Source organism: Acomys minous, assembly GCF_964271855.1.
Source record: "Acomys minous genome assembly, chromosome: 3".
Classification (NCBI taxonomy): domain Eukaryota; kingdom Metazoa; phylum Chordata; class Mammalia; order Rodentia; family Muridae; genus Acomys; species Acomys minous.
This window is the reverse complement of record NC_140485.1, coordinates 68093907-68103966: the sequence shown is the minus strand read 5'-3', so window position 1 is coordinate 68103966 and position 10060 is coordinate 68093907. Positions and strand designations below refer to the sequence as shown.

General features: G+C 47.1%; 1 protein-coding gene and 1 long non-coding RNA gene across 3 annotated transcripts in view; one reads left to right on the top strand and one right to left on the bottom strand.

The window, feature by feature from the left end:
• Positions 1-183: 183 nt before the first annotated feature.
• Positions 184-7087, bottom strand: LOC311594959. Its single transcript, XR_014778258.1, has 3 exons — positions 6949-7087; positions 2462-3011; positions 184-614 (listed from the first exon to the last, which is right to left on the bottom strand). It is a non-coding gene; the product is annotated as an uncharacterized lncRNA (long non-coding RNA).
• Positions 7081-10060, top strand: part of CSE1L (chromosome segregation 1 like) — a 38796-nt gene continuing 35816 nt past the window's right edge. The window contains exon 1 of one of the 2 annotated variants that reach the window (XM_084777171.1): positions 7081-7223. The gene's annotated coding sequence lies outside the window, so the exon portion shown is untranslated. Of the gene's footprint in view, positions 7224-7493; positions 7637-10060 lie in introns of those variants that run through there. The other variant, XM_084777172.1, reaches the window with a different exon arrangement.

The window sequence follows — 10060 nt, the reverse complement described above, 5'->3', positions numbered from 1 at the left end:
AAAATAACCTCTTTTGTTTAGTTTGTCTTTTGAGATGGAGTTTCTCTGTGTAGCCCTGGCTGTCCTAAAAGTAGCTCTGTAGACCAGCTTGGCCTTGAACTCAAGCAATCTGCCTGGCTCTGCCTCCTAAGTGCTGGGATTTAAGGAATGTGCCACCATGCCTGGGCCTAAAAGTATTTATTTATTTATTCGTTCATTCATTTTATTTATTTATTTTGGTTTTTTTAAAACTGGCTGTGAGATTTATTACTGAACAGGATTTGGTAGGGTACAGAAGAGCATCACAATGGAAGCCCTCCTTAGGAATGCAGGGCTCTCCACTTGTCCAGGGGACCACGACTGGGAATATATTTGACCCACAGCCATCAGGGATGAGCTGCTTCTCAGCAACCATGTCTTCAAACTCATCTGCATTAAACTTGGTGAAGCCCCACTTCTTTGAGATGTGGCTCTTCTGGCGGCCAGGGAACTTGAACTTGGCTCTACGCAGAGCCTCAATCACATGCTCCTTATTCTGCAGCTTAGTGCGGATGGACATGATGACCTGGCCAACGTGAACCCTGACCTCTGTGCCCTGGGGTTTCCCAAAGGCACCACGCATACCTGTCTGGAGCCTAGAGAGAGTACAGCATTGAGATAAGAGACTTGAGTAACTGCCAGAACATTGTCTCCAAGATCCCTTGGGACAACCCATACAGGCAACAGGCTGCATACACTACCATAGAGGCTGCTGCTTGCAACCATTGCACACCAGGTCCCCATGGGGATTTATTTTGTTTTTTTGAGGCAGGGTTCCTCTGTGTAGCCTTGGCTGTCCTGGACTCGCTTTTGTAGACCAGGCTCGCCTCAAAGTCACAGTGATCCACCTGCCTCTGTGTCCTGAGTGTTGGGACTAAAGGCGTGCGCCACCACCACACCAGCTTCAAAAAAAAATCTTAGAATTACACTTTTTATTTATTTGTACACACAAGTAAGCATGCTATGGCCCATATGTGGAGACGACAGGACAGCTTACAGAAATCAGTTTTCTTCTTCAACCATGTGGATCCTGGTCATCAGACTCCAGCTGTCAGGCTTGGTGGCAAGTGCCATTAGCTACTGAGCCATTTAACCAGCCCCAAGTTCTCATTATCATCTCAATAAGGGAAAAGAAAAGTCCCGCTCAGGCCTGTAGCCCCAGCATTCGGTAGATGGAGCAGGAAATTAAGGCCAGACTGTCTACATAGCAAGGTCCAGGCCAATCATGACAACCAGCCTCAAGAATGCAAAACAAGCCAGGCATGTACGATAGGCCAGGGATCCCAGCACTTAGAAACCTGAGACAGAATCACTGCAAGTTTAAGGCCAGCCTGGGCTATATTGTGAGTTCTGGCGTCAGCCTCCACTATAGAGTGAGACACTGTCTCAAAACAAAAACAAAAACAAACTAAGAGGCGGCAGAGGATTAAAAACATCTTGTTGGGCTGGAGAGATGGCTCAGAGGTTAAGAGCACTGTCTGTTCTTTCAAAGGTTCTGAGTTCAATTCCCAGCAACCACATGGTGGCTCACAACCATCTATAATGAGATCTGGTGCCTTCTTCTGACATGCAGGAACACATTCAGGCAGAATACTGTACAAACAATAAATAGATATCTTTTTTTTTTTATCTTGTTTCCTGTCCAGCTCACATCTGGCGCTGAACTGTGGGGGCTTTCTACTACCTGAGTTGTACTCAGTAAGAACTAAAGCTGCAGCTAGGCTTGGTGGTGCACGCCTTTAATCCCAGCACTAGGGAGGCAGAGGCAGGCGGATCGCTGTGAGTTCAAGGCCAGCCTGGGCAGTTACACAGAGAGCCCCTGTCTCAAAAAAAAAAAAAAAAAAAAGAACTAAAGCTGCCTCTTTGTTTTTGAAAAGATTTATTCTTACTTGATGTGAATGTGTGTTTTGTCTGAATGTATTTATGTGTATCACATGACTGCAGTGCCTGTAGAGGCCAGAAAAGGGGATCTGAACCTGGTGTTCTCCAAAAGCAGCAACAGATCTTAACTGCTGAGCTCTCTAGCCCACCGCTTCCATTTAAAATACAAAACAAAACGAAACATATAACAACAACTCAACGGGACTCTTCTTGATTTTAGTTATGATCACTCTTCTCATCTTAGTTGGGCCAGAAGAAGGCTTGTTCTCTACAAGCACAAGCAGATTCACCTACATGTAGTGACAATTTTAGAATTTTGGTTTCTTTAAAAAAAAAAACAAAAACCAACCCAGAAATAGTGGTGCGCAGTGAAGGCACACGCCTTTAATCCCAGCACTTGGGAGGCAGAGGCAGGTGGATCACTGTGAGTTCGAGGTCAGCCTGGTGTACAGAACGAATTCTGATCCGCCTGCCTCTGCCTCCCAAGTGCTGGGATTAAAGACGTGCGCCACCACGCCCTTATTTAGAGTTCTTAAACACTTCTAACTCACTTCTAACTCACCGACCAGAGGAAGGGTGGAAAGAATGGTAACAGGAAAAGGAGTTGTGGACCTGTTTAGATGCAGTTCCTCAGGCCAGTTCCACTCTGCTTGTCAGGATACCAGCAGTCCAGTCCAATAGCCAGCACCATCAGCACCAAGAATTAGTAGCTGTGGCATGATCCAGCAGAAATAGCAAGTCTACCAAACTGGCCTGAGTGAGCGAAAGGGGCCAGAATCAGCCAGAGTAGCACCAGAAGTTCTCCGGAATGTTTCTCTCTGCGAAGTGAAGGCCAGCGAAGATTTGCACAGTGTAGCTGTGTAACAATACAAAAAGCACGGTCCCACTGTCTGTGGGGGTCTATTTACACCTTCCAAACATGATGCGTCCAGCAAAACATCACACGCCCTCTCACAAGACATCTTCCAGAAGAGCATCATGTGACACAACTGAGTCTTCAAAGAAACCAGAAATTTCCACTTCAGTATATAGATGCTAGAGCCCCATGGGTAGGGTTGGTGGGAGTTGGTTGGTCGTTCAGGTGGGTTGGCTGCAGTTTGTTAGTAGTCGTGCTTAAAGAAAGAAATTACATTCAAAGGTCTCTCTCTCTCTCTCTCTCTCTCTCTCTCTCTCTCTCTCTCTCTCTCCTCTCCCCCTCTCTCTCTCTCCCTCTCTCTCTCTCTCTCTCTCTCTCTTTCTCTCTCTCTCTCTCGTGATATAGGGTGAAACGGGGGGGGGGGGGGCATAATGGGTGGGGGGGAAAAGAACTCTTCTAATCCAAATAAAATAAAAAATGACCTTCCTGTGGAGCACATGCTGGGAAATGCATCTTTTCAGAATGGTTTTCCATACTGTAGAGTGATGTGATTGCTTTCTTAGTAATTGGAAGCTGTGGTGACAGGAAGCCATGGGACTGGGGAAGTTGGTCCAGAGTAAGAGAGGAGTCAAGATGTGTCCAAACCCCAGAAATCTTATCCTAAGATTAACAGGAGTAGGACGGCTCCCCTCTACCCCAGGCCTGCATGTCTCCAGTGCAGTGCACATAACCTGTGCTCCCACACTTGCTCCCCAGAGGAGGTCACATAGCCTAGAAGCCAGGTTAAACTTCCTCTCCCCTGATAAGGTCATGTCCAGTAGCACCTAGAATTCCTCCTCACACAAATGAGGCAGCCCTACCCCCCCACCCTGGCCCTGGCCAATGATGTACACTCACCCGGGAACCTCCACCCACCCCTCAAAGTTTTAAGCATTTGTTCCCCAATTAAACAAGCTGTCTCACTGAATCTGTCTCCTGAGAAGTCTGTTTCTGGTTGTGCTCACAGCCACCTGAGGTCTCTTTCACCCTTGGCTGTTCCCAACCTTGCTTCCCACCTCAGGATCTACCAGTTGAGGTATTGGGCTGATAGCCCCTTAAAGGTAAAAGAAACAGAGCCTGAACAGCAGGAAACAAAGAAAACATTATGAATGAATGTTTGGAATTCTGCTGTTAGTGTCTGTTTCTCCAACACAGTCCTTAGCAGCTGTGGCCAATACTAAGCATAGATCTTGGTACTCATTTGGCTTCTCCAGGCACCATGGACATCAGCCTTTCTGTCCAAGGTACCCACATCCATGGTTCTGTTGCTATACAAAGGCGTGGTGTGTGTGGGGTGATCATCCTTAAGTAAGCCCGGGTGTCTTGGCTCAGCTTCTGGGCTTTCTACCAAAACCGCAGAGAGATTAATGTTAGACAGATGCAGGGTACCAGCCTGTATGTAGGGTATGTGGTATGTGTGTGTGTGTGTGTGTGTGTGTGTGTGTGTGTGTATGTAGTGTGTATATGTGTGTGTGTATATATATGTAGTGTGTATATGGTATGTGTGGTGTATGTGATATTGGGACTGGGCATCCAAATGTAAGGAACATTAAGAGTCTTTTTATCACGCACCAAAACTTGTCTTCATGGCAAGAAATGTAAATCTTTTTACTCCCCCAACTTTGTAAGAGTTTATACAAGTGGCTTAATCCCCCTACCCTGTTAAACCTTTGTTTATGCAAAGACCCTGCTGCTTTCTTGAAACTTGAATGAATTAAGCACCTATCCCCTTTCTCTCTCCTTCTTCCCTTTTTGTTTTTGTTTTTGTTTTTTGCTTTTTGTTTGAGACAGGCGCTCTCTGTGTAGCTCTGGCTGTCCTGAACCTCATTATGTAGACTAGGCTGGCCTTGACAAGGACTAAAGGCATATACCACTTTCATTTCCTCTTGAAACTAGCCAACCAAGAAAGTGTTAGGCCAAACACTAGCCGACGAGAAAAGACACAATCACCACCTGCATTAGAATAATGCTCTTCCATTTTTGCTAGCAACACACTCTAGAATCTAGTCCAGGACAGTGGTTTTCAACCTGGGGGCCCCAAAGGACCCTTTCACAGGGCTCACCTAAGATCATCTCAAAACAGATACTTAATTATTGTTAACATAGCAAAATTACAGTTATGAAGTAGCAACAAAAATAATTTTATGTGTGGGGTTAGCACAACATGAGGAGCTGTATTAAAAGGTCTAAGCATTAGAAAGGATGTGAACCACTGGTCTAGAGTATAGCGTCTAGATCAAAATAAAGTCTGGCCTTGTTGAGACATTTCAACTGGAATGGTGGTCTCTTTCTTTAGAACCTTGAGCTTATAACAAAATCCAGAGCCTCACTTGGCCAGGCCATGCTCTGTTACTGAGTCATTTGCTTTACACTTCCCAAGGCTAGAAGATGTTTGCCTCGGGCAAGTAGATTGATCTGAGTAAGATAATTGCGTGTGGGCTGATGGTGCAGCCCAGGGCTGGAGTGCCTCCCTAGCACAAATGAGGCTGACTTCAGTCTCCAGCACTAACGAGAAAAAGAAAATGTTAAGATGATTGCTACTGCTGCTGTAAATGCAATGTATTGATACGTGGCATTTCACTTTTTCCTCTGTGAAAACCTAACACACAGGGCGGGAGGGGTGCTCTGTGGTTAAATGCACTGGCTGCTCTTCCAAAGGACTCAGGTTCAGATCCCAGCTCCCACATAGTAGCCCCAAAGCCTCTGTGACCTCCAGTTCCAGGGAACCAATGCCCTCCTTGGGCACTGCATGCACATGGCATACAGAAAATAAAAATAAATAAATAAACCTTCAAACACAATACCCAGGACATGTTTTGGGCATCTAGAGTGTGCTAAGTACTGGGGGCACAGCTATAAACAGAGCAGTAAGCCCTAAGCTCTTTCATAAGAGTCCTAAGGCTCCTGGTGGGGAAAAATTAATTCCAGAGACTTATAATTGTCACACAGAAAGCATAACGAGGGCTGGCCCTGAGGGTAGCAGCACTTGCGGCTAAGACTGAGGACCCAAGTTCAATCCCTGGAACCCTCATGCTGAAGGGAACTATCACAAGTGGTACTCTGGGCCAGGCATGTGGTACACGCCTTTAATCCCAGCACTCAGGAGACAGGCGGATCGTTGTGAGTTTGAGGCCAGCCTGGTCTACAAAGCGAGTCCAGGACAGTCATAACTACACAGAGAAACTCTGTCTTGAAAAGCCAAAAACCAAAGTTGGGCATGGTGGCGTACGCCTTTAATCCCAGCACTGGGGAGGCAGAAGCAGGTGGATCGCTGTGAGTTCGAGGCCAGCCCAGTCTACAAAGCGAGTCCAGGACAGCCAAAGCTAATACAAAGAGATCCTGTCTCGAAAAAACAAAACAAAACAAACAAAAAACCAAAAAATAAACAAAAACAAAAACCCAAAATCAAAATTGTACTCTGACCTCACACAAGCACTGTGGCACCCATGTGCCATTACATAAACAAGTAAATGTTTAAAAGCATCTTAACTCAGAATGATACAATACCAAGCTGCCTATATAAGATACAGAATGCCCAGTTTAATGGGAACCTGACATAAATAATGCATGTTTTTTAGGATAAGTATTCCCATGAAATATGTTATAAAAAAACAAGTGTTTGTTCCCTGGAATTCCTGTCAAGTTGGGCAGCCTGTAAAGTGCTGGTTACATGGTGTGCTGTTGGGTAAACAAAAACCCAATCAGGCACTGCCATGCTTTCCCCACCCCAAGCCCGGATGGCTTTTATAGGGGTGCTGGGGATTCGAACTCACATCTTTGTGCTTCAGCGCTTTTTATATATTTTTTTTAATTTTTTGAGACAGGGTTTCTCTGTGTAGCCTAAGCTGTCCTGGATTCACTTTATAGACCAGGTTGGCCTCGAACTCACAGCGATCCTCCTGCCTCTGCCTCACGAGTGCTGGGATTAAGAGTGGTTATTATTAAAAAAAAAAAAAAAAAGAGTGGTTATTATTCCTTAACGAAGCGAATTAACCCTCGGCTTGAAATCTTTACTCATTCGTTTATTCTGCTTGTCCTAGAATAGTCGCGTTCTCCCTTCCCTCTGACATGAATGAACACAGCCCACACAACAGTTAAAGAGTCACTAAACGCTACAAGCAAAACCTGCCAGGGTCTGAGGAAAGAAACCCTACCACGGCGCCTGCGTCCAAAAGCACGGTCTCTTGTGACGTCACCGTAGAACAGAAGTGGGAGTGTTCCGATTGGCCCTCCCATCCGGGGTGGAGCCAGAAGCACTCCTGGCCCCTCCCCGCGCCTCGGCCTCACTCGCACATGCGCCGTGACCGCCACTTGGCCGCCGCGCCATTTTGCCGGGGTTTGAATGTGAGGCGGAGCAGCGGCCGGAGTGGGTAGTGTCGGCTGCAGCCCTCGCTTGGGATTCCCTCCTCGGACTCGGTGTCCCGACGAGGTAAGGCATGGAGCGAGCGAGGTGGCTGAGGGAGGACACGATCGCTGGGAAGCGGCTTCCGGCCTCCGCTTGAGACCGAGCGCCCGGGCTTCCCCCCACGCCGCCTCTGGGGCCGGGCCTGACCGCTCCGGGAAGCGAGGGCAGCTTGGGCTCGGCCTCACGCGAGCTTCCTGAGCTCCCGCCCCTTCCCCTCCAGCGCCGCGCTGATTGGCCGCGCCGCCGCCCTTCGCTCCGTACGCATCTGTCGATTGGTCACTCCTGCGCGTCCGTTCTGGGCGCGCCGGGGCCCGCAGCGTGAGCGGTGTTCGGTGCCGAGGCCTGACCTGTCTGGTCCCTGCCGGTCTGGTCCCTGATTCTGAAAGAGGCCGGAGCTCGCACACTCTGGCTTCGCGGGGCTTCGGCCTCCACCACAGGTCTGGGGCCTAGGGGGTCGTTCGTGGTCCTAGGACCTAACGAACATACAGTCAAATGAGGTTCCCTTTTTGGGCGCAAGGGCTTTCGAGTGTCTGGCTCTTTGCACACTTAGTCCCTCCCTAAGAGTGTAATTCAGAGCCAGCAGTTGCCTCCCTATGGAATTTCTAATTTCTTAATATGATACCGGGGTGTGTGTGGGGGGGGGGGAAACCCGTGTTCTCGCACACGTTGAGCAATCTCTTCCACTGAAATGGCCTTTTTTTTTTTTTTTTTACCTTCTTACACTTAAGATTCTTTACGTGCCTACTTGGTTAAGTGGCTCTAAGGTTCCGCTGATGGTTGCCTGTGCTTCCTAGGGGTCTGGCCCGAGCTGTTGCCCATCCGTCATCCGCCCCTCTCTCCATAGGCACCGTAGCCTTGCAGATCTGCTCTTAAGTGTTTTCAGTCTCATCCTGCATGGAGTCCACCCTTGGCGAGCCTGCCAACCTGCCTTCTAGTTCCCCTCTTAGGGATCAGTTCTCACTTCTCCGTTCACGTCACTCAGTTTATTTGCCCTGTAGCATTGACCTTAAATGTAGTTCTTAGAGCTTGTTTCTTATCTGTTCTGGTGTGCAATCAGAGGGTAACCTCTTACTGCTGTGTTCCAGGTGTGCGTGCCACCTGTCGTGAAGCCATGGAAGGCCTTATTTCTTTATTTATGCGTGTGTGTTTTGTTTGTTTTTATGGTTTTTCCAGACGACATTTCTCTGTGTAACAGTTCTGGCTATCCTGGACTCAGTTTTGTAGACTCACAGCTATCCGAGTGCCTCTGCCTCCCAAGAGCTAGGATTAAAGGCCTGTGCCACCAAGCCCAGCTCTTTATTTATGTTTTGGTAAAGGGTCTTTCATGGTCCAGGCTGGCCTCAGATTTGTCTTTCTATAAGTGAAGGCTAACACACTCAACTCTTAACCTTTCCATCTGTACAAAGGAACTTTCTTCCCTCTAGCTGCTTTGATTTTTAGTTGGGATTTGGGAAGCCACACTATACAGGATTGGGTGAGTGAGAGGGCAGTACTCTTAATTGCGGAAGTGATTTGTTGCTTTATTTGCTTAATGACTTCAATCTACTTAATCCCTAAGAATATAGTGAAGAAACAAAAATGGACAAGGTCTCTTTGGGGAGCTTATATTCTAGATGGGGGGGAGCACAAATGAATTGGATTATTTCAGGTAATGGCAAGTGACAGATGAAGATGGTTTCTTTAAAGAGGTGGCATTTGAGCAGATAATAACCAGGGAAAAGTGAGGGAGCAGTATTCCACGCAGAGGAAATAGAATGCAAAATTTCAAGGGCAGAAACTAACTTGAAATGTTGGCATGTTTTAGGAAAATCCCGTTAAGCTATATGGAGAAGAGAAATGGTACAGGGCTTTGTGGGTAGTGTAAGGAGTTTGGATTTGATACCAAGGGATAGATTACTGTGATTAGGAAGCAGAGAAGGGCAGTGGGTACTCAAGTTACTGCCCAGCCTACTGTACTCTTGAAGTGGTCTTGTGGGTTTTGTTTTTGTTTTTCAAGACAGGTTTTCTCTTTGTAGACTAGGCTTGTCTCAAACTCAACAGAGGTCCCTCTGCCTCCCAAGTGCTGGGATTACAGGTGCATCCCTGCCTTTGAAGTGTTTTTGTTTTTGTTGTTGTTATCTTTTGTTTTTTGAGACAGGGTCTCTCTGTGTTAGCCTTGGCTGTCCTACACTAGCTTTGTAGACCAGGCTGGCTGGCCTCAAACTCACAGCGATCCGCCTACCTCTGTCTCCGGAGTGCTGGGATTAAAGGCGTGCACCACCATGCCCAGCCTGAAGTGTTCTTAATAACTATTCTTTTTGAAAAGCCAAGGATAGGATAGGTAAGATGGGTTGATGCTAGGTGAGCCTTATGTACCCTGACAACCTGGGTTAAAACCCTGACATCCACATGGTGTAAGGAGAGAACTGACTGCTGCAAATTTCTTCCAACTTCCACATATATGCAGTGGTGTGCATGCACAGTAATGCACATAGTAAAATTTGAGGTGACAGGACAGATGGCTCAGCAGTCAAAGAGCATATATTGCTCTTGCAGAGAACCTGAGGTAGGTTTCCAATACCTACAGGTTACCCAGAATTGCCTATATACCTCTAGCTCCAGGGGATCTGATGGCCTCTGGCTTCCTTGGGCAGCTGCACCCATGTGTACATATATACAGGCAGAAACATACAGAGAGATGTACAAACGCACATAAATTTGTAAAGAAAAAAAATCTAAGGTGAAGATAGGTGTTACGTTATACTCTTTTGGTTTTTTGAGACAGGGTTTCTCTGTGTAGCCTTGGCTGTCCTGGACTCACTTTGTAGACTAGGCTGGCCTCGAACTCACAGAGATCTGCCTGCCTCTGCCTTCCGAGTGCT